The 14,567-nt window shown below is 34.6% G+C and overlaps 1 long non-coding RNA gene across 2 annotated transcripts in view; it reads left to right on the top strand.

Moving 5' to 3' along the window:
* Positions 1-5,832: 5,832 nt before the first annotated feature.
* The window catches only part of LOC139364220 (uncharacterized), a 48,896-nt gene continuing 40,161 nt past the window's right edge, over positions 5,833-14,567 (top strand). For both annotated transcript variants that reach the window (XR_011625669.1, XR_011625670.1), the window contains exon 1: positions 5,833-6,027. This is a non-coding gene — a long non-coding RNA (uncharacterized lncRNA). The remainder of the gene's footprint in view (positions 6,028-14,567) is intronic.

The following is a 14,567-nucleotide window of genomic DNA, read 5'->3' on the forward strand; positions in this document are numbered from 1 at the left end:
AAAAATTTTTTCAAATTTTGAGTGACCTGTAAAAGCAAATGAATATATGCCTTTTTTCTACAATCACATGCATCTTTGTTTTTTGTTTTTGTTTTTGTTTTTGTTTTTGTTTTTGTTTTGAGACGGAGTCTCGCTCTGTCGCCCGGGCTGGAGTGCTGTGGCCGGATCTCAGCTCACTGCAAGCTCCGCCTCCCGGGTTTACGCCATTCTCCTGCCTCAGTCTCCCGAGTAGCTGGGACTACAGAGGCCTGCCACCTCGCCCGGCTAGTTTTTTGTATTTTTCAGTAGAGATGGGGTTTCACCGTGTTAGCCAGGATGGTCTCGATCTCCTGACCTCGTGATCCGCCCGTCTCGGCCTCCCAAAGTGCTGGGATTACAGGCTTGAGCCACCGCGCCCGGCGCATCTTTGTTTTAATAGAATAATTTTCAAATAATTTTCAATAATTTTTTCACAATGAAATCCCGGAATTAAATTCTAATATTTATAGGTAATGAAAGCAATTCAGAAACTCAACAGAGAATTTGATTCACTGAGGGAAAATACTTCTTTATTTGCAGAAGGCTTGGAATAAATATTTAAAAGTACAAAAGTTTTAGTGAGCATTGTTTGAAAATCAATGCTTTTATCTGAGAAAACAATCTGATAATAAATATTATCAGAAAATGTAATGCCTCAGGAGAATAAGATTTTTCTGTTATGCCTCAGTCTCTCCTTTGGCTCACTTTCCCATGAGAGTAGAAAGAAATAGATAATATTTTACCTATACCCCAGTTTGAAGAGCAAGAAAATGTAACGATCTGTTTAGTCTAAATCATCAATTCATCAGTACCGTTAGTGATGCGTGGTGGGCTTGATTTCCCGTGAATGTATTGCCGGAAATAATCAATCAATTACTCAGTATACTAAACATACTCATTTTTGGCAGAGAAAATAATATTTTTTAATAATATTCTATTAGGTAGTATATTTTATAGGATATATTCTGGTATATACTATAGTATATGTACTATAAAATATACTAGTTTCAAGTTTCTCTCAAGACTTATTTTTCGCCCATGATCTTAATGAACATGCATAAAAGCTGTTGTCCATTTCTTTATCACTGGGGGGAAGCAAATACGGCAACTCTAGAAACAAGACCCAGTAAGAGAAAGCACTTGCTTTTTGCAACAATTGTGTAGCTCTGTCTAGATTAAAAACTCCACATTTTCCCATTCAATCTCTTCAAAGCTACTTGCTCTCCTGTTTCCTCAGGTTAAGTGTGATGAGAAACAGACCCATGGGTTGTGACCTTTTCTAGGATGAAAGATGCCATGACTAAAATATTCTGTGATTAATGTATATTCATTTTGCTTTTGATAGTACTCAGTGTTGATTCAAGTTTTTCAGATAATTAAAAAACCTGACTTGGTGAGTTACTGCTATGTGTAGCTTGAACTGCTGTGATCTCTGGAATATTTTGTGCCCATATGATTTAAGGAGTTGGCTTGAAGTACACGACTTCAGCTCTTTTTCTGTCTCTTATTCCAAAGTTCAGCTAATAAAGAACACCCTGTTTGAGCTTAAGCATAAGACTTTCCTATTCAGGGACTTCTTAAAAAGGCATAAGGCAAGAACAGATGGAGACTAGCTGTTGCCTGGGAGAGGGAGCAGCTCCAATGGTCATCACATGGGTGCAAGGACTTATCTGAGCCCTTACTGTGTGTGCACATCAGAGCCCATCTCTGTGTGGGCCTAAGTTCCCTCATACCTGTCTTTAAAATCCCTACCTCTACTCTCCATCCCCAACCCTCCTAGCACCTCCACATGTTCCGCAACCCATAAGCTCTCCACATTCCCTTCAACTTACGGATTTTTATGGAGACTTCATCACATAGGCATAATCTATTATTAACTAAATCTCCAGCCTCTCTCTTCTTCCAACAGCAGATGAAAAGTGGGGCTGAAAATTCCCAACTTCCAATTGTGGCTTGGCCTTTCTGGTGATGAGCTCCCATCTAAGAGCCCACCAAGAGTCATCAAGGGTCATTAGAACAGAAGACACTCCTATCAATCCCGAAATCCAAAAAAATTCTGGAACTCTGTAACAGAAACCCAGGATCAGAGATGAAAAATGTTACCAATGGATTCTTCCCATACCACTATCTGGAAGAGTTTTAAAAGCTATGTTTCAGGAAGCAAAGGCAAAGATCTATCTACTTGCCTATTTATCTGTCTATCATCTGTTGTCTCTCCCTCTCTATCTAAAGAATATATACATATACGTACATTCATATGTATATATATATACACACAAACACACACAAATAAAATTTCACAGTTACAGAGTTTGATATTAATGTAGCCACTCCAGCTTGATTTTAATTTATTTTAATTAGTGTTAGCTATGGTATATATGTTTAAATTCTTTTACCGTTTACTTATTTTATCTTTATATTTAAAATGGACTTCTTTTAGGCAGCATATAGTTAGGTTTCGCTTTTGGATTCAATCTAAAAATATCTTCCTTTTAATCATGACACACTATTTTCACTTAATATGTCAAGATTAATATGGTTAAGCATAAAACTGCTGTCTTACTTTTGGTTTTTATTTGTTCTACATAATCTTTTTAAAATGTTTAAAATTTTTTGGCAGTGCACAGTGGCTCACGCCTGTAATCTCAGCACTTTGGGAGGCCAAGGAGTGAGGATCATGAGATCAAGAGATGAAGGCCATCCTGCCCAACATGGTGAAACCCCATCTCTACTAAAAATACAAAAATTAGCTGGGCATGGTGGTGAGCGCCTGTAGTCTCAGCTACTTGGGAGGCTGAAGCAGGAGAATCACTTGAACCCAGAGGCAGAGGTTGCAATGAGCCAAGATCACACCACTGCATTCCAGCCTGGGCAACAGAGCGAGACTCTGTCAAAAAAAAAAAAAAAAGTTTTAAATTTTTTAAACGTAAATTTTATTGTGTATATTAAGGTGTACAACATGATGTTAGGAGATACAGATAGTAAAATGATTACTATAATGAAGCAGATTAACATATCCATCATCTCACATAGCTGTCCTTTTTTGTGGGAAGAGCAGCTAAAATATACTTATTTAGCAGAAATCCCTAGTGCGGTACAATTTTATTAACTATTGTCTCCATGTTATGCATTAGATCTCTAGACTTTGTAACCCTATATGATTTTTGTTTCTTTGCTTTTCTCTACTCCTGTCATCTTTGGGATTAATGAAATAATTTTATGATTCAGTATTTTCTTCTACTAGTTAGTAGTTGTAAATTTTTGTCATGGTATTTTAGTGTTGCTTCATGGTTTATAGTATACCTCTTGAATTTATCACAATATCCTTTGATAGAATTTTGTATCTTTTTATAGAGAGTGTAAAAAACTTACAACAGGACAAGTTGTAGTCCCCTTTATGACATCTGTGCTATTTTTCTCACAATTTTATTTCTACATATCTTACAAACATTACGATACATTACTGTTTTCTCTTTCAACAGTTAGTTATTATGTAGAAATTAAAATTTTATGTCTGTATTTATCTGTATCATTTCTGGTGTTCTTTATTCTTTTTTGTAGATTCAGATTTCCATTTGACTTTTTTCTTCTAAATAGACTTTCTTAATATTGCTTATAATTCATTGATACTATTAAATATTAATATTTAATAATAATAATAAATTATTTCAGCTTTGATAGTACTACATGATTTCAGTTTTTTAAATATGTTTTTTATTTTTACCTTTACTTTTGAAAGCTATTTTTCCTGGGTATAGGATTCTACATTGTCAGTTTTGCTCTTTCATTACTTTAAACATGTTTCTCCATTGTATTCCAGCTTATATTGTTTCTGCCAAGAAATATGCTATCATTCTTATATTTGATCCTCTACATAATGTATTTTTTCCTGTTTGTTTTTAAGTTTTTTCCTCATTACTGGTTTTAAGCAACTTCATTAGTGTTGCTTTGTGGTTTTCTTCTTGTTTTAGAGACTTGGAGATCATTGAGGTTGAATCTGTGGGTTTATGGTTTTCATCAAGTTTGGGAAGTTTTCAGTAATTATATCTTCATATTTTTTTTCTGTTCCTCTTCTCTCTTACCTCCTTCAGGGATTCCAATTAATATATTAGCTTAATTAAAGTTTTCCTAGAATTTACTAATATTCAATTTATTTTTCCATTTTATTTTGCATAATATTTAGCACATTTTCAATTTCAATAACCTTTTCTTTTCCTGTGCCTCATCAGGTATGATCCTATTCAATATATTTTCCAATCTCGTGTATTTTAGGTTTCATCCTAGAAGCTTAATTTTTATGTTTTATGTCTTCCATTCCTCTGCTTAAACTTTTCTTTATATTCTTCAACACATCTTACATACTTCTGATAAATATTTTAGTGCCCTTGCCTATTAATTATATTGCCTATACAATTCATATCTGTTTCTATTAATTGCTGTATTTTTTCTCATAGTGAGCTGTAGTTCCTGCTTCTCTGCACTCCTGGCAATTTTTGTATTTGATGACAGACATTGGAATCTTACATCATTGGCTGTTAGATATTTTTGCATTTCTATAAATATTCTTGAACTCTGTTCTGGGATAGAGTTAAGTTATCTGGGAACACTTTGATCCTTTTAATGCTTGCCTTAAGCTTTCTTAGGTAGACTCAGAGTAGCTCTTACTCTAAGGCTATTTTTCTGCACTAATGAGGCTATACCCATCTGAGTATCCTTACTGACATCTCAGGAATTCACAGGTATTTTTACACCTATGACAGGTGAGAACACAGACTACTTTCAGTCCAGTTTTCTCTCTATGGAATTGTCCCTCTCATCCTTTTACTTGTTTCTTTTTCTAAACCTAGTCACCATACATGCATCTGTTAACCTGTATTCAGCCAAAGACTAATGAGGATCACTCTGAAGATTTCTGTAACATACTCTTTGTGGAATGTTTTCTGCAATACTCTATCTTATGAATTCTAGCTGCTTTATCCTCCCCGGACTTAAACCTCTATCTTACTAATTTTCGGTAACTACTAGGACCTGTGTGTGTGTGTGTGTGTGTGTGTGTGTGTGTGTGTGTGTGTGTGTGTGGTGTGTTTCCCCTCTCTGTACTGTGAATTGAAAACACTTTCTAGCCATTAGCCTAGGATAAATATTCCACATAACTTAATTCCCTTCTCTTGGGAATTATTATTTTGCACCAGCTATTTTCACATGTATAAAAATGATTGTTTCATAATTTCTTCTGTATCGTTTTTTAGTTTTTTATTTCAGGCAAAGAGGTAAATTTGTTCCCTGTTACTCCATCTTGGTTGGATGTGTAAGTTTAATCATTTTTTAAGATCAGAAGCATATTTTTGGGAAATAATTCAGTAAGAAATGCATATTAAAGTTTTATTCTTTATTTGTTATAATACTAGATCTTTATTCTAATATAGAATACAATATGTTTCATAAATCTCCACTTTTTATCTTGCACTATGTGGGTTGTCATGGAAACAACAATGAAAAATTGTAAAACATGATTACTAGTCCCAAGCTGCTTGCAGATTTTATATATATACAGGGGGAATAATTAGTTACTATAAAGTCTTCACAAATTAGTCATTAATTTAAAAATTCTAACCTATCTACATGTCAGCAGTAAAACACGATACCATTTCTGCCTCTAAAGCTAAAATTCTGTTATAAAGTATTGCCTGAATTATAAGAATTATAACTATTAAAAATCGTGTGCTAAGGATTGAATATTTGTGTCCCCACAAAATTCCTGTGTTGAAATAATAACTCCCATTGTGATGTATTAGGAAATGGGGACTTTGATAGGTAATTAGGTCATAGGGACAGAGCCCTCAAGAATTAGTTTATGTTTCTTATGAAAAGAAACATGAGTGAGATGATAACTTTCTAGACAAAATGGGAATACAAGGTGAAGATAGCCATCTGCAAACTCTGATGTGGGCCCTCACCAGACACTGAATCTTCCTTGCCTTGATTTTGGACTTCCCAGCCTCTAGAATTGTGAGAAACAATTTTATATTGTTTAAGTCACTGATCTATTGTTAATCTATGGTATTCTGTCATAGCAGCCCAGAATAACATGTATGATTGTATAATTGTAAAGGCTGTTTTTGACTTCCAGATGGAAACTAAGAGCTTATTAGAACAGTCTAGAAAAGAAAAAGAAGAAAATTTCTCTGTTAAACTGAAGTTCTGATGATAATTAATGCTTAATCTCATTTTTTTCTAAAATAAGATATATCTCTTCATGTAACCAATAGTAGATACATGAGTTACATAGCATTAACAAATGAAACTGTAAATGTTGTTTGCTCTCTGTGCCATGTACATTCGAGTTTGAATATTTTCTGGGCTTCCTAATTTCCTAAGGTTCTTTGATTACTGAACTTCTTATCCTTTTCCTTTGATCTGATTTTCCTTCTCCACCCTTTTCTTTTTGTAACACACAGGGAAGCCTCAGTCTTTTGAAATCACTAATTCTCTTTCACAGAATATCAAAATGGAGCAATTTCAGTGATGGCTCAGTGTCTAGGATTATGGGTTTTCTTCCAAAAAAAGTGCTAATTTTTTAAAAGTTTTCTCTTACTTAGTTCAAATATTTTATCCACTAAACTTCACAGAGCCAATGCTCTTAGGTAACTTATTCTCTCTTATCTCTTCCTTCTCTCTCTCTCTCTTTCACTTTCACACACATACACACACACTTTCTTACTGTCATTCTCTCCTCTATTTTTTAGTTTAACTTAAGCTAATATACAAAATAAGTTATCTTTTCTTAAATTTCTGCCTATTTTGTGCATCTAACACAAATCTGTTACACGTTATTTATACTGCCAAAATGGATCCTTTGCAAAGGGACTAATTTAACCTCAATTTTATTTCATTTTAATTATTTTACTTACAGACTGTGGCACATTTGAGTTATAGGTCACAAATAGAAATAAAAGAATTGGATACTGGATTATTGAATGTTGTGTGGAGAAGAATTTGTTTCATCACTTGGAGAAGGACTGCTTAGTGCATATACCTGATGTGAACTGGTGTTATTTATAAGTGCAGAGCAATCTGAAAATGTCATTATGGTAGGAATGTACTCCTGCTTTAAGGGAGGCAAAGCCTAATTTTCTCTTTCACCTTTAAGTCAGTCAGTTCAATGTCTGCTATTCCCCAACTACAGGAAGACATTATAAATGTGATTAAAATATGATTTTTGTTGGATGTCTGACAGAATAGCTCCTACTGAGAAGGCAGGCACAGTAAAAAGAAAAGTAGTTTAAGATACATCATATTAATGGAGAGTACACTTACAAAGAAGTCTCTTGAATCATTTTGAGAATCATGAACAAACTGGAAACCGAAGTTGCTGTGAACTGAAAACACTCTTGAAACTGCATGGTGATGGCAACTGGGGCTAACAGCTAAGAAGGCTACATGGCAATCAGATTCTCATAATTTTTCTCACCACTACTGAGTTACTGAATACTGGTAATCTCCCAGCGGAGGGTGTTCTTGGTTCATTTCCAAAATAAAGAAGTTAGAATAAGCATACAAGGTCTTGCATACTTACTTATGCTAAGCTTCGGACCCGTTGTGGTTCATCCATTCTATTATTACTAAATGTTGCTCATGCTGAGAAGCTCCCTAGCACTAAGAGTCTCACACTTTATTTTAAACCTCAGAGCTTTAAATCAAATACATGATTTAATATATTCCTGGTCCCTCAAAAAAAGAGAGGCTCAGCTGTCCAAGCCCCAGACAACCCCTGGGGAAGGTAAAAGTTCATAATGCCTGAAATTTCATTCACGTTAGTGAATAACAAGCAAAATTGTCAAAAGATGTTGGATTAAACTGTTTTTTATAAACATACAAAATTTAAAAAGTATAAACATGATAAAAAGTTATAGCATCACATCATAACACCTGTAAAGTCATAGCACTGGGGGTAAATGTTTGTGTGCCAGAGCTATCAGCCTTTTCAACTATGTAATTTATATTGGAATCACATGATCATAAGAAAAATATGAACCCAAATATTTAATAGTTCCATTGAACCATTAGACTTGTACACCAGCAAAATTTTAACGATTCCTAAATGTTCTCAATTCTTTCCTTCCTAAGGCATTTACTTTTTGGTAAAATATAGGAAAATAACTAGTGTTAGGTGGAGTCATGCCAACAGTGCTTATAAAGAGGAAGCATTTAGTCTAATTTCTCAATTGCAGGGAAGGACCATTTTTTTAATGTATTTTGTTCTATTTCTTTCTTTTTCCAGAGAATGTTCCCTATCTTTGGCTTCTGTTCTTCTCAGGAATATTTTTACGTGCCATTTAATAGCTATCTATGATTTTAGTTATTCTACTCCATTGAGGCTAAAAAGGAAACCAAAGATAGCCATGTTCTTAATCAACCTTGAACCAACTACTTAACTACTGTTTTTAAATTAATCTTTAGGTATTGCTTCTTGAGAAGAAAAAAACGAATTCCTCTAGCTATTTCATGAATAACAGTGTACCATATATTTCAAGAGTGATCTTATCTCTTTACTATTTGTTATACTGTTGTAATATAATTTTGTAATAGAACATCAAGATAACTATTAGTATATATAATATACTAATATAATATCATATATTATATACTACAACAGATTTTCAATGCATGAAGGTTGAGTGAATAATTAAACTTATGCTATATGTAGTGTGTATAGGCGTGAGTAAGTAAGCCTGACTAATCTTTAAGGCTTGGTCTACCTGCTGGGCTTCAGTGTGGATGGAGTAGCCTGGTGAACACATGCAGTGTAGTATTGTTTGCATATGTATCCCCTGCCAAATCTCGTGTTGAATTGTAATCTCCAATGTAGGAGTTGGGAGCTGGTGGAAGGTGATTGTGTCCTTTGGGTGGTTTCTCATGAATGGCTTAGTACCATCCTTTTGGTGCTGTTCTCACAATAGTGAGTGAATTCTCATGGGATATGGTCATTTAAAAGTTAGTGGCATCTCCCTTTTTGCTCTCTTGCTCCTGCTCTGGCCAGGTGATTGTGCCTTCTACCCTTTTGCCTTCCACCATGATTGTAAGTTTCCTGAGGCCTCCCCAGAAGGTGCACAGATGCCAGCATCATGCTTTAGTAGAGGCTGCAGAACCATGAGCCAATTAAAACCTCTTTGCATTTTAAATTACACAATCTCATGTATTTCTGTCTTTTTTTTTTTAAACAGGGTCTTGCTCTGTTGCCCAGACTGAAGTACTTTGGCATGATCTAAGCTCATTGCAACCTCCACCTTCTGGGCTCAAGCAATCCTCTTACCTTAACCTGCTGAGTAACTGAGACTACAGGCATGCACCACCATACCAGGCTAATTTTTAATTTCTTTTTTGTAGAGATGGGTTCTCACTATGTTGCGTAGGTTGTTCTCAAACTCCCGTGCCAAGCAATCCCCCTGCCTTGGCCTCCAACAATGCAAGTAGAACCTAACACACCATGGCATGTCAAGCAGCTTTTCTCAACATGAATTTCAGCAAAATACTCTACACAGATTATAGATACTACATCTTAATGTTTTATAGAAATTTCCTTTTATTCCTCCTTAGATAATTAGTAAATTCTAAGTCAGACATGGCTGGCAATTTTTTACACTAATTTCAGCATTTGTACATAAGATTAGAGTAAATATAGTTTCCTGGAGAAACTGTATTGTTGTTGCTTTAATTTAGACTTCTAGATTCAGCTTTGAAAGAAGGCTGATATACTAGGTCTGCAAAGAGTTCCAAGCATCTTTACATTTAATAATCAGTCCAGATGACTCTGTTGTAGGGGGCCATGGCCCTTGGTCCCAACTGATTTTGATGGCTATTACTTATGTTGAAGACCTTGTTATCAGTTGCCAAAATTTCTCAATTTCAGTCATTTTAAGCTCACTTATTTTTTTTCTATGATTACAAGATTATCAGACACTGAATTTCAAAAAGCAAATTGTACAAAAGTCTCTCTTGACTCTTATCTAGGTAAGAAGAAAAAGTCAGCACTACAATGCTATAGTCATGTTTATGTTTTTGTTTTCATACACATTTCATATTTAAGACTCAGTGGGCCTCACCAAGAAACAAAGGTAAGTTATATAAAAACTATTTAATGACTAGTTTTAACTGGAATGTATTATAGTTATGGAAAGGCTAAAATTACTCAAAATCATCTCATATTATAAATCATGCCTTTCAATAGAGATAATATTTCCCCCAAGGGGACAAAAATTGGTTTATGAGAATTAAAAATACCTCACTATTTTTATAAACTGCATATAAATATATATTATATATATATATGTATATATACACACATATTATATGGTTTGGCTCTGTGTCCCAACTCAAATTTCATCTCAAATTGAAATCTGCACATGTCAAGGGAGGGACCTGGTGGGAGGTGATTGGATCATGGGAGCTGTTTCTTCCTTGCTGTTCTTGTGATAGTGAGTATGTTGTCACTATAAAACTAGAGCTGATGGTTTTAAAGTGTGGTACTACTTTCTCACTCTCTCTCTCCTGCCACCATGTACAACGTGCCTTGCTTCTCCTTTGCCTTCTGCCATGTTATAAGTTTTCTGTGGCCTCCCCAACCACATAGAACTGTAAGTCAATTAAACTCCTATCTATAAATTACCCAGTCTCAGGTAGTATTTTTATAGTAGTGTGAAAGTGAACTAACACAGAAAATTGGTACCAGGAATGGGGTGCTGATCTATAGGTAACCTGAATAAGTGGAAGAGACTTTGGAACTGAGTAATGGGCAGGGATTGCAAGAGTTTGGAGGGCTTAAAGAAGACAAGATGTGGCAAAGTTGGAACTTTCTAGACACTTGTTGAATATTTCTGAACAAAATTCTAATAGTGATATGGACAATGAACTCCAGGCTGAGGAAGTCTCAGATGGAGATGAGAAACTTACTGGGAACTGGAGCAAAGGTGATCCTTGCCATAATTTAGTAAAAAGATTGGTGGCCTTTTTATTCTGTCCTAGAGATCTGTGGAACTTTGAACTTGAGAGAGATGATTTAGGGTATCTGGCATGATATGGTTTGGCTGTGTCACCACCCAACTGTCATCTCGAATTATACTCTCATAATTCCCACATGTTGCAGGAGGAGAAAGCTGGAGGGAACAGTATGGTGGTTTCCCCCATACTGTCCTCATAGTGAATCAGTCTCAGCAGATCTGATGGTTTTATCAGGGATTTCTGCTTTTGTATCTTTCTCATATTTCTCTTGCTGCCATCATGTAAGAAGTGCCTTTCACCTCCCACTATAATTCTGAGGCCTCCCAGTCATGTGGAACTGTAAGTCCAATAAAACCTCTTTTTCTTCCCAGTCTCTGATGTGTATTTATCAGCAGCATAAAAACAGGCTAATGCAGTAAATTGCTACCAGTACAGTGGGTCGTTGCTGGAAAAATACCTGAAAATGTGGAAGTGACTTTAGAACTGGGTAACAGCCAGAGGGTGGAACAGTTTGGAGGGCTCAGAAGAAGACAGGAAAATGTGGGAAAGTCTGGAACTTCCTAGAGACTTGTTGTGGCTTTGACCAAAAACCTGATAGCATTATGGACATTAAGTCCAGGCTGCGGTGGTCTCAGATGGAGATGAGGAAATTGTTGGGAACTGAAGCAAAAGTGACTCTTGTTATGTTTTAGCAAAGAGACTGGCTGCACGTTGCCCTGTCCTAGAGATGTGTAAAATTTTGAACTTGAGAAAGATGATTTAGAGTATCTGGTGAAAGGAATTCCTAAGCAGCAAAGCGTTCAAGATGTGACTTGGGTGCTGTTAAACGTATTCAGTTTTATAAGGGAAACAGAGCATAAAAGTTTGGGAAATTTGCAGCCTGATAATGTCATAGAAAAGAAAAAAAAACCATTTTCTAAGGAGAAATTCAAGCCACCAGCTGCAGAAATTTGCATAAGTAACAAGGAGTTGAATGTTAATCCCCAAAACATTGGGGAAAATATCAGAGGTCTTCACGGCAGCCCCTCCCATCACAGGCCTGGGGGCCTAGGAAAAAATGGTTTTGTGGGCCAGGCCCAGGGTCCCTATGCTGTGTGCAGCCTAGGGACTTGTTGCCCTGCATCCCAGCTACTCCAGCCATGGCTAAAAAGGGCCAACCTAGAGCTCAGGCTGTGGCTTCAGAGGATGCAAGTCTTTTTTTTTTTTTAACGTTACTTTCTAATACTACCTTTTTAAAATTGTTTTTTAGATTTTTATGTTCCAGGTTTTTTATTTTAATTTATTTAATTAGAGAATCACATATCTTTTCACAGGTTTTTAAGTATACTATTTATTGAGGTTATTTTGATCTAATTACTTTCTAAGCTCTAAAATAGCAACAATATTTGGCTTCCTGTAAATATACTCCTGAGATAGGCAGCATGCTTTAGCATCAGGGTAATTTCAAACTCATTAATAGGTTGATAAACCTCTCCTGTTCTATATTTAAAAAGATACTGTGTAGGATTAGTATTATTTTTTCCATAAATCTGAAAGAATTAATGAGTGAAGTCATCTGTGCCTAAAATCTTTGTGGGAATGTCGAAATTAAACATTCACATTTTTCATTTTATATAACTCTATTCAAATTCTTCATTTCTTTTTGAGTTACTTTTGGTAATTTATGGCTGTCATAAAATATGAAAATTTCATCTAACTTTATTAGCATACAGTTGCTCATAATAGTCCTCTATAGCCCTTTAATATCTTAGAGATCCATCATGGTGTCTTCTTTTCATGCCTAATATTGGTAATTTGTATTCTTTTTTAACCCATATGGCTAGAGGTGTACTGTTATTTACTTATTGAAACAAATCTTTAACTTCACTGATTTTTTTCTGTAGTTCATTTCCTATTCCATTGATTTACACTATAATATTTATGATTCTTTTCTTTCTACTTATATTATTTATTTGCTCAGCTTTGTCTATTTTCTTTAGATGTACAATTAGACAATTTTTCAAGAAATTTTAAAAAATATTTAGTGCTATACATTTTCTTCTAATCACTGTTTTAACTGTACCACAGAAATTTTTACATCATATATATTAAATTTATTCACTTCAAAACAATTTCTAATTTTCTTTTTGCTTTTTTTGAGCCATGAGTTATTAAGAAATGTGTTGTTTGATTTCTAAATATTTTGTGTTTTTCAGATTATTTATCTTTATAATTTAAGTCTATTCTGCTTAGAGAGTACACTAATGTACTCTGTAAGATATCCATCATTTTTGATGTATTTAACTTGTTTTATGGCTGTGATGCCTAATTTTATCTGTCAATGTGGCTAGACCATAATATCCAGATAGTTGGTCAAACATTATTCTTTATGTTTCTGTGAAGGTATTTTTTTTTTTTCTAGATGTGATTAACATTTAAATCAGTAGACTTTGAGTAAAGCAGATTACCGTCCATAAAGTGAACGAGACCCATCCAATTAGCTGAAGGCCTTCGAGCAAAAGAAAATAAACTGGCCTCTCCTGAAGAAAAAGAAATTCCGCCAGATGCCTGCTTTTATACTACTGGAGCTGCAGGAGTAACTCTTCCCTCAGTACCCAGCCTGTCAACCTGTTCTGCAGGTTTTGGACTTGCTAGCCTCCACAATATTGTATGAGTCAATTTCTTAAAATAAATGTCTCTCTCCCTCTCTTTCTCTCTCTACACACAAATACACATATACACACACAGAGAGAGATACATACACACACAGAGAGAACCTGTTACTTCTATTTCTCTGAAGAACTCTAATACAAAAACCCAGCATATGTTCTGTTTTGGTGAATATTTCATGTGCCCTTCAAAATAATGTGAACTTTACTTGTGTAAGAATGTGTCAATAATTGTAAATTGTTTAGCTAGTTGTTAATTTTTTTTTCGGGCCAACTTGTTCTATTAAATAATAAAAGAGAAGTGTGAAAGTCTTCAAATATAATTAGTGGATGCATCTATTTCTAGTTGCAGTTTTTCAGTTTTTGCTACAGGTTTTCTGAAACCCTGTTACTAGAGACATACACTGTGAGGGTTATGTCTGTTTGCTTGACGAATTTACCGTTTTATTTTTATGAAATGTCCCTTAAAACTCCTGATAATATTCATTCTTTTAAATTCTACTTTTTCTAATGATAATTTAGTAACTTCAGCCTTCTTTTCAGTGTATGCATTGCATACTCTTCGTCTTCTTTTAGTCTTCATGTTTCATATTTAATCGAGTTCTGTAGGGATAGCATGTAATTTGGGTTTGGGTTTTTATTCAGTTTAAAAATATTTGCCATTTAAGTAAAATGGTTAGATTATTTGAATCTAATGCAATTATGAATATGTTTGCTTTTAAATCTATAATTTTGCTATTATTATCTATTAACTTATTATTTTGTTCTTTTTTCCTGCCTTCTTTTGGGTTGAGACTTTTGAAGATTTCATTTTATTTTTACTAAATTTTATTTGCTCTTAAGAAATTAATTTGAAACTGCCTTGGTTTTTGTTTTTTTAGTTTGCTCATTCGTTTTTGTCTA

The sequence above is a fragment of the Macaca nemestrina genome, chromosome 7 (assembly GCF_043159975.1).
Source record: "Macaca nemestrina isolate mMacNem1 chromosome 7, mMacNem.hap1, whole genome shotgun sequence".
Lineage (NCBI taxonomy): Eukaryota > Metazoa > Chordata > Mammalia > Primates > Cercopithecidae > Macaca > Macaca nemestrina.